At 46.6% G+C, this 12,551-nt stretch overlaps 1 protein-coding gene across 1 annotated transcript in view; it reads right to left on the bottom strand.

Moving 5' to 3' along the window:
- Window positions 1-12,551, bottom strand: part of RAPGEF4 (Rap guanine nucleotide exchange factor 4) — a 1,206,373-nt gene that overhangs the window by 816,528 nt on the left and 377,294 nt on the right. The window lies entirely within an intron of this gene.

Genomic DNA, 12,551 nt, shown 5'->3' with positions numbered 1-12,551 from the left:
ATTCCGCCCGATCCAGATCTAAATGTTTGCGCATGCGCCTGCGATTTTCCAGTTCCCTCCAAACCCTCGGTGCCTCCGTGCGTTTGTGAATCGACTCAAGCTCCAGGACCTCCTTTTCAAACGAACCACGCTTCTCCTTACGGAGATTGTTATATGCTGCAGAAATGGCAATGAATTCCCCCCGTGTCACTAGTTTTAGGGCCTCCCAGATGGAGGACAAGGGTGTGGAGCCATCGTCATTAAGCGCTAGGTAATCTTTTATTGTCTGCTTAAGGTGTTGCACCGTCTCGTCAGAGTGTAGAAGAGTCTAGCGGAGGCTCCAACTAGGGGGAAACGCTTGCGATCGCTGCTCTGGGAGGTGGGTAGTGATAAGAGAGTGATTCCTTTTTGATGGTCCTGTGGACCAAAACTGTTGCGGGAAGCGTCTATCACGCATCTGTACCACATCTTCGGAAAGGAGATGGGTCTCCTGTAGGAGACATATGTCTCCCTCTGTACTGTCAAGGAGGGACAACATTGCTACTCTCTTCACTGGGTTGTTTAGCCCCCTAAAGTTGAGGCTAACTATTTTAAGATCTTTCCCCATCTAAGGAATGTAACTACGTTGCTATGCAGTGTAGTGATGTGCTTATGCCCAAACGCATTTTCACTGGAGTGGTGTCTAGCAATCCCCTGAGGCAGAACCAACGGAGCTCCGCTGGTGCGGAGCTCCCAAAATAACAACCCAAACAAACCCCCCCCCCCTCAAAAAAAAAGATAAACAGATTCTCTGAACATATAACGTAAAGAGAAAATGACAAATGTCCATCGTGAGAAGACAATCCCGGAGGGACATGGCTCGGGACAGTCGACCAGCCCTTAGTGGGCCAAGTTCGTGCCCATCCGCCTGTGGAAAGGCCGTCAACAATGGACCAGGACAGCCTTCCGGTCCCCTGACACCCAACTAGGCACCCCTCCCTGAGCCTTTCATTGAATACCTCACGGGGTATCCGGTCTCTCCGATGTTTGCGTCAGCGATGTAAGGACTGCTTCTCATTCTTTGTCCTGTGTGGCCTGATCAGGCTTCCGAGCTGTGGTCGCTTTTCCTACTCTCTGCCATCCTGCTGTGTGGTGGGGGTTGAGATTTCTAGGCTGTTCCGTTTGTTCCGTCGCTGTGGTGTCTTCCAGGACGAGGATTTCCGTGGCCTCAGCTAGAGAGTGGATCTGATGCAGCTTTACTCTGAGTTTAAATATGATGTGGAAGGGATGACCCCCAAGAGTAGGGGATTCCTTGCTCTTGCAGGTGCGTTGTTACTGCTTTGAATTCATGCCGTTTAATAAGCGTAGAATCCGCCAGATCCTGAAAGATAGCAGGGGAGTGTCCTCTAAACTGCAAGGGCTGCATTTCCCTCACCTTCCGTATGACGCGTTCTTTCAACTGGAAGTCGTGGACACACACAAGGATGTCCGGCGGTGGTGAATTGGCACCACGTGGGATGCCCACTCTGTGTACAGGGTCCATCTGAATATCCGTTGACTCCGACTCTCCCAGCACTTGACAAAACAGTGCCCCCACGTAGGAGCTGAGATCATCCCCCTCCTCTTGCCACAGTATGTCCCGGTTCCGCACGTTGCTTCGCCGAGACCGGTTCTCTAAGTCCTCGGCATGCACCTGTAAGCCCAGGTGTTGCTCCTGAAAGCGCAGCATATCTTGTTGGAGCTGATGGAGTTCCTCCTCTCGATTGACATCATGCTCCTCCAGCGTGGCCACGCGCTCTCCAATTTCATCCACATCTTTCCGCACTTCCCGTAGGTCTGCGGCGAGCTGACCCTTGAGCTCCTGTATGTCTTCTTTAATGGCCGCAAACAGTTCCAGCATGAACGCTTTGGTAGCCGGGTCATCATGGCCATCCCCCAGTCCTTGAATTTTCTCACCAGATGTTGAGGGCGTCCCCGATTGTTTCATGAGCATTTCTTTCAGTGGCCTCGCTTTCCTATTGCGGGCAGCTGCCATGCTCCACGAGGCCAGCGGGCCTAGTCGACCCAAATGGAGCTCCGTGCAGTAGCTGCTGGAAAGGCGCTAGGGAAAGGAGGCTGCAGGGCCAACAAGGACCGACACCACTCCTCAATTAAAAGGTCCGATGCCCCCCAGTCGTGAATGTTCTGGTAGACCGGAGAGTGGCCGGCTGCGCCCACCGGCACCGTCCCCCTGCGCCGTGGAAAGGCTTGTCCCGGATCACTGTTTCGCTCCCTCGGAAGGCATCGTCAGGGTCTAGTCAGCCTCGTAGAACTATCATACAGTTAAGGCCTTCTCTGTAGAAGCGCGGCCCTGAGTGATCCCCAGGGTATGGGTCGGTATTTGGCACTCCTCCTCACCTGCTAGAGTTCCTGTCTGGGCCTGGGTGCCACATTGCCTCCCTGCTGCAAGCTTCTGGGGCACAAATTGCTGCTCCTAGTGTCTCTGCCTCACATTGGGAGCCCGGGCGATGCTTGACACTAGCACACGTTCACCCTGTAAAATTGCGGATGGTGACACGCAAGGTTCGGAAGGCACTTACTTTTCGCCGGCGATCACCGCTGTGCCTCCCACACCTCTCCTTGATTGTAGGGACATGCAGTACCCCACGTTGTTTTTGCCTCCAGAAGAGTGTAACGGCGACTCTTCTGTCGGGTGGCAAACTTTTGGCGTTCTCTCCTCCAGCTGTCTGTCTGAGGCCGGGTAATCACTGCCTCTGTTCACCAGCCAGTGCTCCTCGCAGCGCCGCTAACAGGTCACGGCACTGCAGACTCGTCCTCTGGCCGAGGAGTAGCAGACTTGCAGCCCTGCAAGGCCCTGACTCAAGGCAGAGCCATCTCCCGGTGGGCTCGGGGTTCTGGAACATACACCACCAATGCCGCTCGGTTCCCGGGAGCACACCGGACCCAGTATGCCGTCCTAGGCCTCAGGGGAGAGGTGCTATATCAAAGCTTTGGTGTAGCGGTGTCGGAGGGCCACGATACAGCGTCCTACCGAGCCACCATCTTGGCCACGCCACTCGCAGATTATTTTTTAAACTAGCATAATAATACCTGTCTTTGCTTTAGGTAGTTTGTAAAGTTTACATTAAAAGGCGACAACTTGTCCTCCAACAAGGTTTTATGCATGAGGGAATGGTTGATGAGGACAGCTGCTTTAGGTGACCACTGTGCCGAATCTCTCTAGTTTGAAGAGCCTCGGGTATGATAGCTATGCTTTACAATGATGTACACCTGTCAATCTGCATGATACGTGCATTTCTAGGGTGTGATGTATGCCAGGATTGGCAAGTTTTCTCCCTCTGAACAGAGTAAACACAATTCAATAGATGGAAATTATTAAACTGAAAAAGCAGGGATTTCATTATCTATTAAACAAGAGAGGATGATCAATGTCCCTAATACATATAAGATCATTGGATTTGCCTAGAGCACCTCTGAAGTCAACACAGTGGCCCAGGGCCAATAACGGCTGGTACAGAACGTCTGCTCCAACATTCCAACATTTGTCTTTCTGTTTCTCCATATTTAATTTGGAACGTTCCGCACACACTAGGGGAATGTTCTAATAGCTTTAGAGCCCTTCTGCCCAAGGGCTATAACGGTTGTGAATGGTCAAAATTTTCATTATAGGCCCTTGTCAGCTAATTGGGCCTATAGCTCAGACTCCGGGTCTTTAATAATCATTACTGCCCTTAGCTATGGGCTATAATGCTTAACTAAGAGCTGATTCCAAAAAAGTACCACAGGTAATAATGCTTTACTTCCTCGTTTTTCTTTAAATTAGGAATAGACAGAAGAGAACCCCAAAGTCCTCTATAGTTGATAGCGGGGGAGGATGATGTTATCAATCAGGAACAGGGATCTAAGCTGACAGAAAGCACTGCGTGCAGTGCACCTTAACCTCCACCCAGTTTGTCAACAGGAGTTAATGCAGGCAAAGTAATGCCAGCGAGACATGACAGTTGGCATTCTGTTAAGCCCTGGAGGAATGGAAGAGGTAGTGCGCCAAGGTCAGACAGACCCTACTGTTGTAGTCTACTTTGTCGTTTGTAGAGGAGACTAAGTAAATGAAATATATATGTTATGGTTTTCAACTGTGAAATACAACCTTGATACCAGATTGGTCAAGAGAGGGAAGTGAAGTCAGTTGGAGAATTTGAATTTTCACCACCACTACAGAGAGGGGGTTCGGCCCAAAGAGGCAGGTAGATGTGGTACATGCACAAGGGTACCCAAAACTAAGATGTCAGTTTTTAAAGGTTTGTTTTTCAGTTTGGTGGTCCTGTCCAAGGTAAAATGTCCAGTCTGTCATTAGAGCAGGCAGATTCTTTCTTTCTTCCTAAAAATCTCACCCCTGTTTATGGCGACCCCGTGTAGATTGTGTATTTTCTGCATTGGTCTAAAAAATGAACCCTGATCATGTACCCAGATAGGGCAGATACTGAAGGCAGAAATGAAAAAAAGCTGAAGATAGGTAAGAACCAATGAGATTCTCCTCAGCAACTAGACTGACGCAAGATCAAAATGAGACAGGGAGTCAGTAATCAGGGAGCAACATGAGAGAAAGCAGACACATTTTTAAATGTTTTGAAATGCTGAATAGCATCGTAAATTCCTGTAATTGCGTCAATGTGAGAGACAACTAACCCATTATATCGCCATTCAAACGTAAAACCACACGGTCATGAAACCTCCTCAATCTCCCATTCTTTACAAAACAAGGAGAGCAACCAGGGGCTAAACAAGACATCTGACCCCATTATCCTTCACTGTTGCATCACAGAAAACCCACCATCGACATACCATAAAAAGTTCTAACTTCTTTCCCATAACTTTATGTGGTACACTATACCAGTGTACTCACTTATCTTCAGCAAATGTGTGTTGGTAACAACCTTCTTCCACCATGTCAACAAATGAGACCTGCGTTACCAATTGGAAGAATATGTTGTATATCCTGGTTCACTGGAATTATGTGGCAAGGAAGCACTAAATTACAAAACAGCGTTGACTAAATTATGTGGTAAGAAATTGAAAATTATGTAGCAAAATGTGGCACATTTTTTCATAGCATTACATCATTATTTTGTAATTGTTACTGATACTAATACTGTCTGGCCAAAGATTTCACCTAATTGATACCAGTTTAACCACCAAATACAGAAATAAGCAACTGAAAGATGGCATGTCAACCTTTGCAACTTTCACTGCATGTGAACGTATCAACAGTTTTAGTACGTTTGATCCTTTTGAGATAGAACACTATTGTGTTAAAATCTGCAGGTTATGCAGCAGATGACTGATTATTAGGCAAATACGGCAAAGCTGCAGCCGCAGAATTCCAGTGGCTCTGTCAATATCATATTTAAGATCCCGCCTCTCTGCAAATGTTAAATAGGCCATTTTTAAATGTTGATTACACTAGCGAAATTCGTGAATTTTTATTACACAAAAGTTGAGGAATTCCACAATTTTTGTGACTGCACAATTTCACAGTTTTGTTCTTTGGGAAACTGGTTAAAGTAGAAAATTGTCTCTTGCTGGAGGCATTTCCCAAACAAACCTTTCCACTCGCTGGTATCTCAAGTTACTTTTGATTACAAGGTATGCCCTTGGAGCATTATTGCAAAATTTTATTTCACATAACTTTTTTCAAAATTCCACAAAGTTTGCAAACTAAAATTTGACACAAGTCTAATTAGCAGGCCGTTCTACAGAGCTAAACAAATTCTCAAATATACAAATAGATGGACATGGGCTGTTGACTAGCAAAGCCTGTGATCTCGGGATGCAAGCTGGTTGGGGGATGTAGGCCAGAGTTAAAGTAGGTCACGGCTGTCTAACCAAGCTGCAGCATTGCATTGTCAGTTTGCTCTTTGCTTCCAGTAATCCAATTGGACCTGAAGTCCATATTTCAATCTTGCAAGACAGGTTTGCTTATTTTGCAACTGTATTTAACCTGAATTTCATTAAACTAGACAGGTTTATTTTCAGAAGGCAAAGGCCTGGTGCAAGTGGGTACTGCTGGATTGTACATCAACCGCTAGATGTCCAGATGTGCACTTTACACTAATGGGCTTGTTAGGGAGGAATTACATTTTCTGGGGGGAATACATTTTTTTAACAGTAATATGTTATGAAGTGTAGAATTTACTGTACACTTATTACTTTTCTTTTCTGTTTCCCCCCAACTTTTAAATAAGTAAAACTGTGGTCAGTGTGTGTAAATAAACTGACAATGAAATGTTAAGTTAGAAATACATATTATTTGAATAGCTCTGTAGCGCAATAGGACAAGAACATGATTGTGTTTGTAAAGACGCCCTTTGAAGAATTCAAAAAAAGACACACTTAGGGAAGTGTATGCTGTTCACATTACGTATTAGTGTTTTCTAAATATATGAAATAACCAATGTATGGCATATCCCATCAATCAATCAATCAATCAAAGCATTTATATAGCGCACTACTCACCCAGAGGGTCTCAAGGCGCTAGGGGAGGGGGGTCCGCTACTGCTCGAACAGCCAGGTCTTGAGCTGCTTCCTGAAGGCGAGGTGGTCCTGGGTCAGGCGGAGGTGGGTCGGGAGGGAGTTCCATGTCTTGGCGGCGAGGTAGGAGAAGGACCGTCCCCCTGTGGTGGCTCTTCGGATTCGGGGGACGGCGGCGAGGGCGTGGCCGGTCGATCGAAGCTGGCGTTTGGGAGCGTAGAAGTTGAGGCGGCTGTTGAGGTATCCTGGTCCTTGGTTGTGTAGGGCTTTGTGAGCGTGGGTGAGGAGACAGAAGGTGATTTTCTTGTTGACCGGGAGCCAGTGCAGGTCCCTCAGGTGTTCGGAGATGTGGCTGCGACGGGGGATGTCCAGGATGAGTCGTGCTGAGGCGTTCTGGACCCGCTGAAGTCTCTTCTGGAGTTTGGCGGTGGTTCCTGCGTAAAGGGAGTTGCCGTAGTCCAGACGGCTGGTGACGAGGGCCTGGGTGACTGTCTTCCTGGTCTCGGTGGGGATCCACCGGAAGATCTTACGTAGCATGCGCAGGATGTTGAAGCACGACGAGGAGACGGCGTTGACTTGTCTGGTCATGGAGAGGGAGGAGTCCAGGATGAAGCCTAGATTGCGTGCGTGGTCTGTTGGTTTGGGTGCGCTGCCTAGGGCGGGGGGCCACCAGGAGTCGTCCCAGGCGGAGGGTGAGGATCCCAGGATGAGGACTTCCGTCTTGTCCGAGTTCAGTTTCAGGCGACTGTTCTTCATCCATTCGGCTACCTCTTTCATCCCTTCATGGAGGTTGGCTCTGGCGGGGTCGTTGGTGAGGGAGAGGATCAGCTGGGTGTCGTCGGCGTAGGAGATGATGTTGAGGTTGTGCTGGCGTGCTGAGGTTCCGTGACGATTTGAACCCGTGTTTTCAATATTGTCGGAAATACATAATATTGGTATCAGCGAACCGCAAATGATCCATTTAGCATATCCTGGTGTTTTCGCTACGCTACGAGCAAGAGTACTCCTGTAACAGACACATTTCTGATCTACCCATGGCATCCATCTTAGATCATGGCAGCCATTTTGTGTTTCTTGCCCTCACATAAGCAATAACCTCTGATCACTTCATTCCGATTAAGGACACGTAGCCTTAGCCGGAGATTCACCTCTTCTAGTGACACGTGCACCTTGGAACAGAACACGCTGTGGCTGCATGACTCGACAAAGGCTGCCTCCTCTGCCCGAGGCCAGCCCTACCGAACTGGTTCTCGTGTCCATTGTCCCGATCATGATTAGGCGGCCGAAGCCGGTAGCCTTGCCCATTTACAACCCACAAGCATCCCTTATCCCACTTTTCTATCTTCCACACCTGGCTCCGTTCCTTTCTTTCTGAATCTTTATTAGGGGGAGGTAACGAAATTTATGATGAGGCGGTCCGGCTCTTGAATGCAGTATTGAAAAGGGATTGTGATGAACTAGTGGGAACCCCTCTTCGTAATGTTTGGCATCAGATATTATCGACGGTTCTTGTGTAACACCAAATATTTATTGTTTTAGACACAAAGGTTTTGAGAATGTATTACATGTAAAGAATTTGCCCCCAGCTTAAAATTTAGTATATAAGGAGCAACCCTCTTTGTACAATTTGAACAGGCTCCTAGAATCTGCCCATGTGTGGTTTCTGTGACTTCTGTGTCCCTGCAGTAATAAACCTTTGGTCTTTGACGCCACCATCGAGAAGCCCGTGTTTCTGTTCATTTGCGCACCAAGGCAGGTGGAACTCCGGGGTCTTTGGGTGTTGTTCCCTGACACCTCTGGACAGAACCAAAAAGTCCAGAACTCCAATTGGCGCCCAACGTGGGGCCCGACGTCATTCGGTACCGGTCCAAAAGCCTGAAGAGTTCGAGAAGCTTCGTGTGAAGATTCCTGAGGGAGGCGCCCCACTTCATCGATCCCGGCATATCGCAAAAGTGGCCCGAAGTTCTCTTCCACGAGGGTTCCCGTTCAGGACGGCTGCAGTGGGCCGTTGCCTTGACCGTCGCCCTGTCTTGGACCCGAGGTGCAGTCCTTAGTACAGCGAAACGTGACGGGTTTCTCCTTGGTGACGTCTTCAGTGCCTCAGTTAAGTATTTAGTGATAGCTAGCTGGTTACTTCGTAAGGGTTGTTAAAATCCTTTTTGGTTCTTGGTTTGGTTTGGTTTCGTAAGATTATCACTGGTTGTACTGGTTACGATAATCTATTTGGTTTAGTTTGGGTATCGATACATTAGTTCGCTTTTGGTAGGCCTAAGTTCTTGGTTCAGGTGCACATATCTGTTTTGTGTTTTTGTTTGTTCTGTGTTCCGGATTGCAAAATGGTAAGTCGGAGAAATTGTATGTTGTCGTGTTTTGGTTGCAACAGTGATTCACGATTGGAGGACTCATGTCTGGTTCCTCCGATTGGGACTCCCCTATATGACTTGTACTGTAAACATGGTGTGGGTCCTATATCTTATAATGAGGTGTGGGTCCGATACACTGAGAAAGATGGTGTCCTTAGTTGGCCACTGCATGGTAGTTTTGAGCCCGAAATCCTTGATAATTTAGAAGCGAAATTGTTTAGGAAGAAAGCCCGGCCGGCAATGTTTGATTCTTTCCGTTACTGGCGAAAAGAATCCAAACAGAGAGAAATTAAAAGATTGAAGAAAGAACAGAAAGAGCAAGAAGAGTTGACTCTAGAGCAAGCGGCTAAACAGCTGCAAGTTAACGAGTCAGAGAAGGCCATAGAAGTGGCCATTAGAGAACATAATTTAGCGATTGACAAGTGCTATCCTGCCTTGCCATCGAAAACAGCTAAGATACTGGAGGATTCCGAAAACGATCCTCTGTTGTCTTATTTGTTACGGTCACCTCCACCGTATGCACAAGGTGCTACGGCTCCACCTTTACCAAATGTTCAATTGCCGGTTGCTGGACAGCCTGGTATTCCTGCTCCTGCCCCTCAGAATCAAGCTTTTGTACCTCCTGTGGTCAATGTGAATGTTCCTACGGCTCCTCCTCCTCCTCCTGGATTGCCGACTTCTATACCTGTATCTGTCTCGCTTACACCCACTGTCCCACAAACTGTTTTCCTCGATACTTCTACTGTTCCGCTATCTGTTCCTACCTCTACTGTGTTCTCTGCGTCTGCGAGTGTGTTGACTCCACTTTCTGTTCGTCGAAGAATCACTGATTCTGTCTCGAGCATTCTAACTCCTTTCTATAAATCTTTGATCAAGACTCCTACTTCTGACTCTGTTCAGAGACGTAGTCAGCTTCCGAGTACTGAGGAACGAGGAATTTTAGATTCCACGGCTCTCAGATGGATTTCGAAGAGTAGGAGATATAGTACGAGAGATGTGCTAGATACATTTATGCAGTGGAAGGAACCAACGCAACGATATGTCTTTGATGAGATGTGCTCGCTGTTACGTGAGGAAATAGAAGAAGATGATGTTGAATCGAATCTAGAAGACTTAATTAAGGTTCAGAAAGAGTTTGCTGCAGGAATGATAGTAGGTGAAAATATAGAAGAAGCGATGGAATTGATTTTAAGTTATAGAAATGACCCATCACTTCGTTCACCGAGAGATTTAGAGAAAAGTAAGACGAACCTAAGTCGCCAATATCCAATGAGGGAGGTTCCTCCAATTTGGCGCGATGCTGTACAAGCTGATAATGTCCGTGGTATTGTAGCCGCTCCGGCGCAATTCCAAAGAGTGTGGATACACATTCCATGGAAACGAGCTGAAGTGCTAGCAGTGAAGCAGGCCTTGCCAGACCCGCGTAAGAATCCTGCTGGCTACTATAAGGAATTAACACAGACAGTTGAGGCTTGTATAATGAACTTAGCAGACATCGATATGTTATTTGGTAATGTAGTTCCGCAACCAATTTGGGCTAAAATTCGTAAAGAAAATCATCCAGTTGCCCTAGGTGGTGATTGGGCAGCTATCATTGCAGCGGATGGTCAGCAAGTAGGTGGTGCAAAACCCGAACCCCTAATTGCTGATCTTCCAGGTAGGATAATTGACTTAATGAAGACTCTGATGCCCGCATTGCGTGTTAATTGGGACAAGTTGTCCGCATGCAGACAGAAGAAAGACGAAAGTGTCTCCGACTTCTTCACGAGGTTCGAAGAGACTTTTGTAGATCATAGTGGTCAGGATATGAGCACAGAAGGAGGACAGAGACTGTTTGTCGATAAATTCGTACATAATTTGTTACCTGAGTTATGCAATAAATTAAAAGATTCCGAGAGTGCGTGGGCTGTTTCTACAACTGCGCAAATTCTTGCAACTGCACAGTATTATGAAAATAGGGATAAAGAGGAAAAAGAGAAATCAGACAAGAAAACGAAAGACTTAAAAACTAAAGTTCTTTTGCAGCAGGCGTATCCGCCTCGCACGAACCAGACTAATATGCAACAGGGTTCGTATCAAAGAACAGATTATAGCTCACCTAGGCCTCAATATCAGTGGAATCAGTGTGCATACTGTAAGAAAGAGGGTCACTACAAGAATGAGTGCCCAATCTTAGCGCAAAATAATGCAGCAGCTCAGAGAGGTCGTGGTGGTTTTGTGCAAAATTCTAGGGGTCGAGGGCGAGGTGCTATGCCTCCACAGACGAATGATCGTCCTTCCAATCACTTTGATTAACGAAATGGACAGTCTGCCCAGCAAAATAGATCTCAACAGTATCTTGTTGAAGACTATTGTGAAGTGGATGCGGGATTTCAACAAAATGAGTACTAGGACAGCCATGGACAGAGAGAGGGAGTAGTATCAGTTCCAGTGGATCAGAGTGGGCCTTATGTCGCAGTAGCTACATCAGGTGTAGTCGAACCGTTTCTGTTGGATACTGGTGCAGCGAAAAGTTCTATCATTCATGCGAAACTCCCTGGCGCACCTTTGTCCGGCTCAACAAATGTTTCTGTAGGTTTTTCAGGCGCCCCTGTTTACAACCCCATATCTGGTCCTTTGTCTATTTCTGTTGGACCGTGTCAATTGAAAGCACCCTTGATTTTGACGACAGGTTGTAATGAAAATCTGCTTGGTTTAGACTTGTTAAAACGACTATATGCGACATTGTACTGTTCTCCGGAAGGAGTACAGCTTACATTGGGTAAAAGAATTTCCTCTCCGATGTACTTGTCAATGGATGCACTCCCGCCAGAACTTCGTTCACTCCCTGATACTCTTTGGGCGACTGGTCCTAACGATGTAGGCCTTTTGGAAATACCACCATATGTAGTCACTTTGAAAGCAAATGTGAAATTTCCACGAATTCCTCAATATAAAATATCTAGTGAAGGTGAACGAGCACTTTTATTGATTGTACAAGATTTGATTAAGAAAGGTGTGGTTGAAGAAACTAGAGGAAATGTCTGTAACAGTCCTGTATTACCGATTTTGAAACGAACTGATCCTACAAAGCCTCCAGTGTATAGGTTTGTCATCGACCTTAGAGAAGTTAATAAGATAGTAGTTCCACAGTTTCCTGTAGTTCCAGACATTACTGCCTTGTTGACATTGATTCCTGCTACAGCCACATGGTTTTCAGTCATCGACTTGAAGAATGCCTTTTTCAGCATTCCGATAGCCGAAGAAAGCAGGGATATTTTCGGCTTCTGTCTAGGAGGTCGAAGCTTCAGATTTAAACGCGCTCCACAAGGCTATTGTGAGAGCCCATCCATTTACAGTCAAGCACTAAAAAGTCAGTTAGATACCTTTGTCCTTCCTCCAGGCTCTGCTCTAGTACAGTATGTAGATGATCTTCTAGTGGCTGCCGATGACAAGGAAACTTGCAAAGCAGCTACAATTTCCTTATTGCATCATTTGTCTAATTTGAATCACAAGGTGTCACCTTCGAAAATGCAATACTGCTGCCAAGAAGTGACCTACCTAGGTCATCTCTTGTCAAAGGAGGGAAGGAAGTTGACCCCAGAGAGAATAAAAGCAATTACGCAGATGAGTGTTCCTCGCACGCAGAGAGAAGTGCGTGCCTTTCTAGGTATTACCTCTTACTGTAGGCAGTGGATCCCAAATTTTTCTCTTTTAGCAAAA

Source organism: Lissotriton vulgaris, chromosome 2_1 (assembly GCF_964263255.1).
Source record: "Lissotriton vulgaris chromosome 2_1, aLisVul1.2, whole genome shotgun sequence".
NCBI lineage: Eukaryota > Metazoa > Chordata > Amphibia > Caudata > Salamandridae > Lissotriton > Lissotriton vulgaris.
This window is presented reverse-complemented; position numbering and strand designations above follow the sequence as displayed.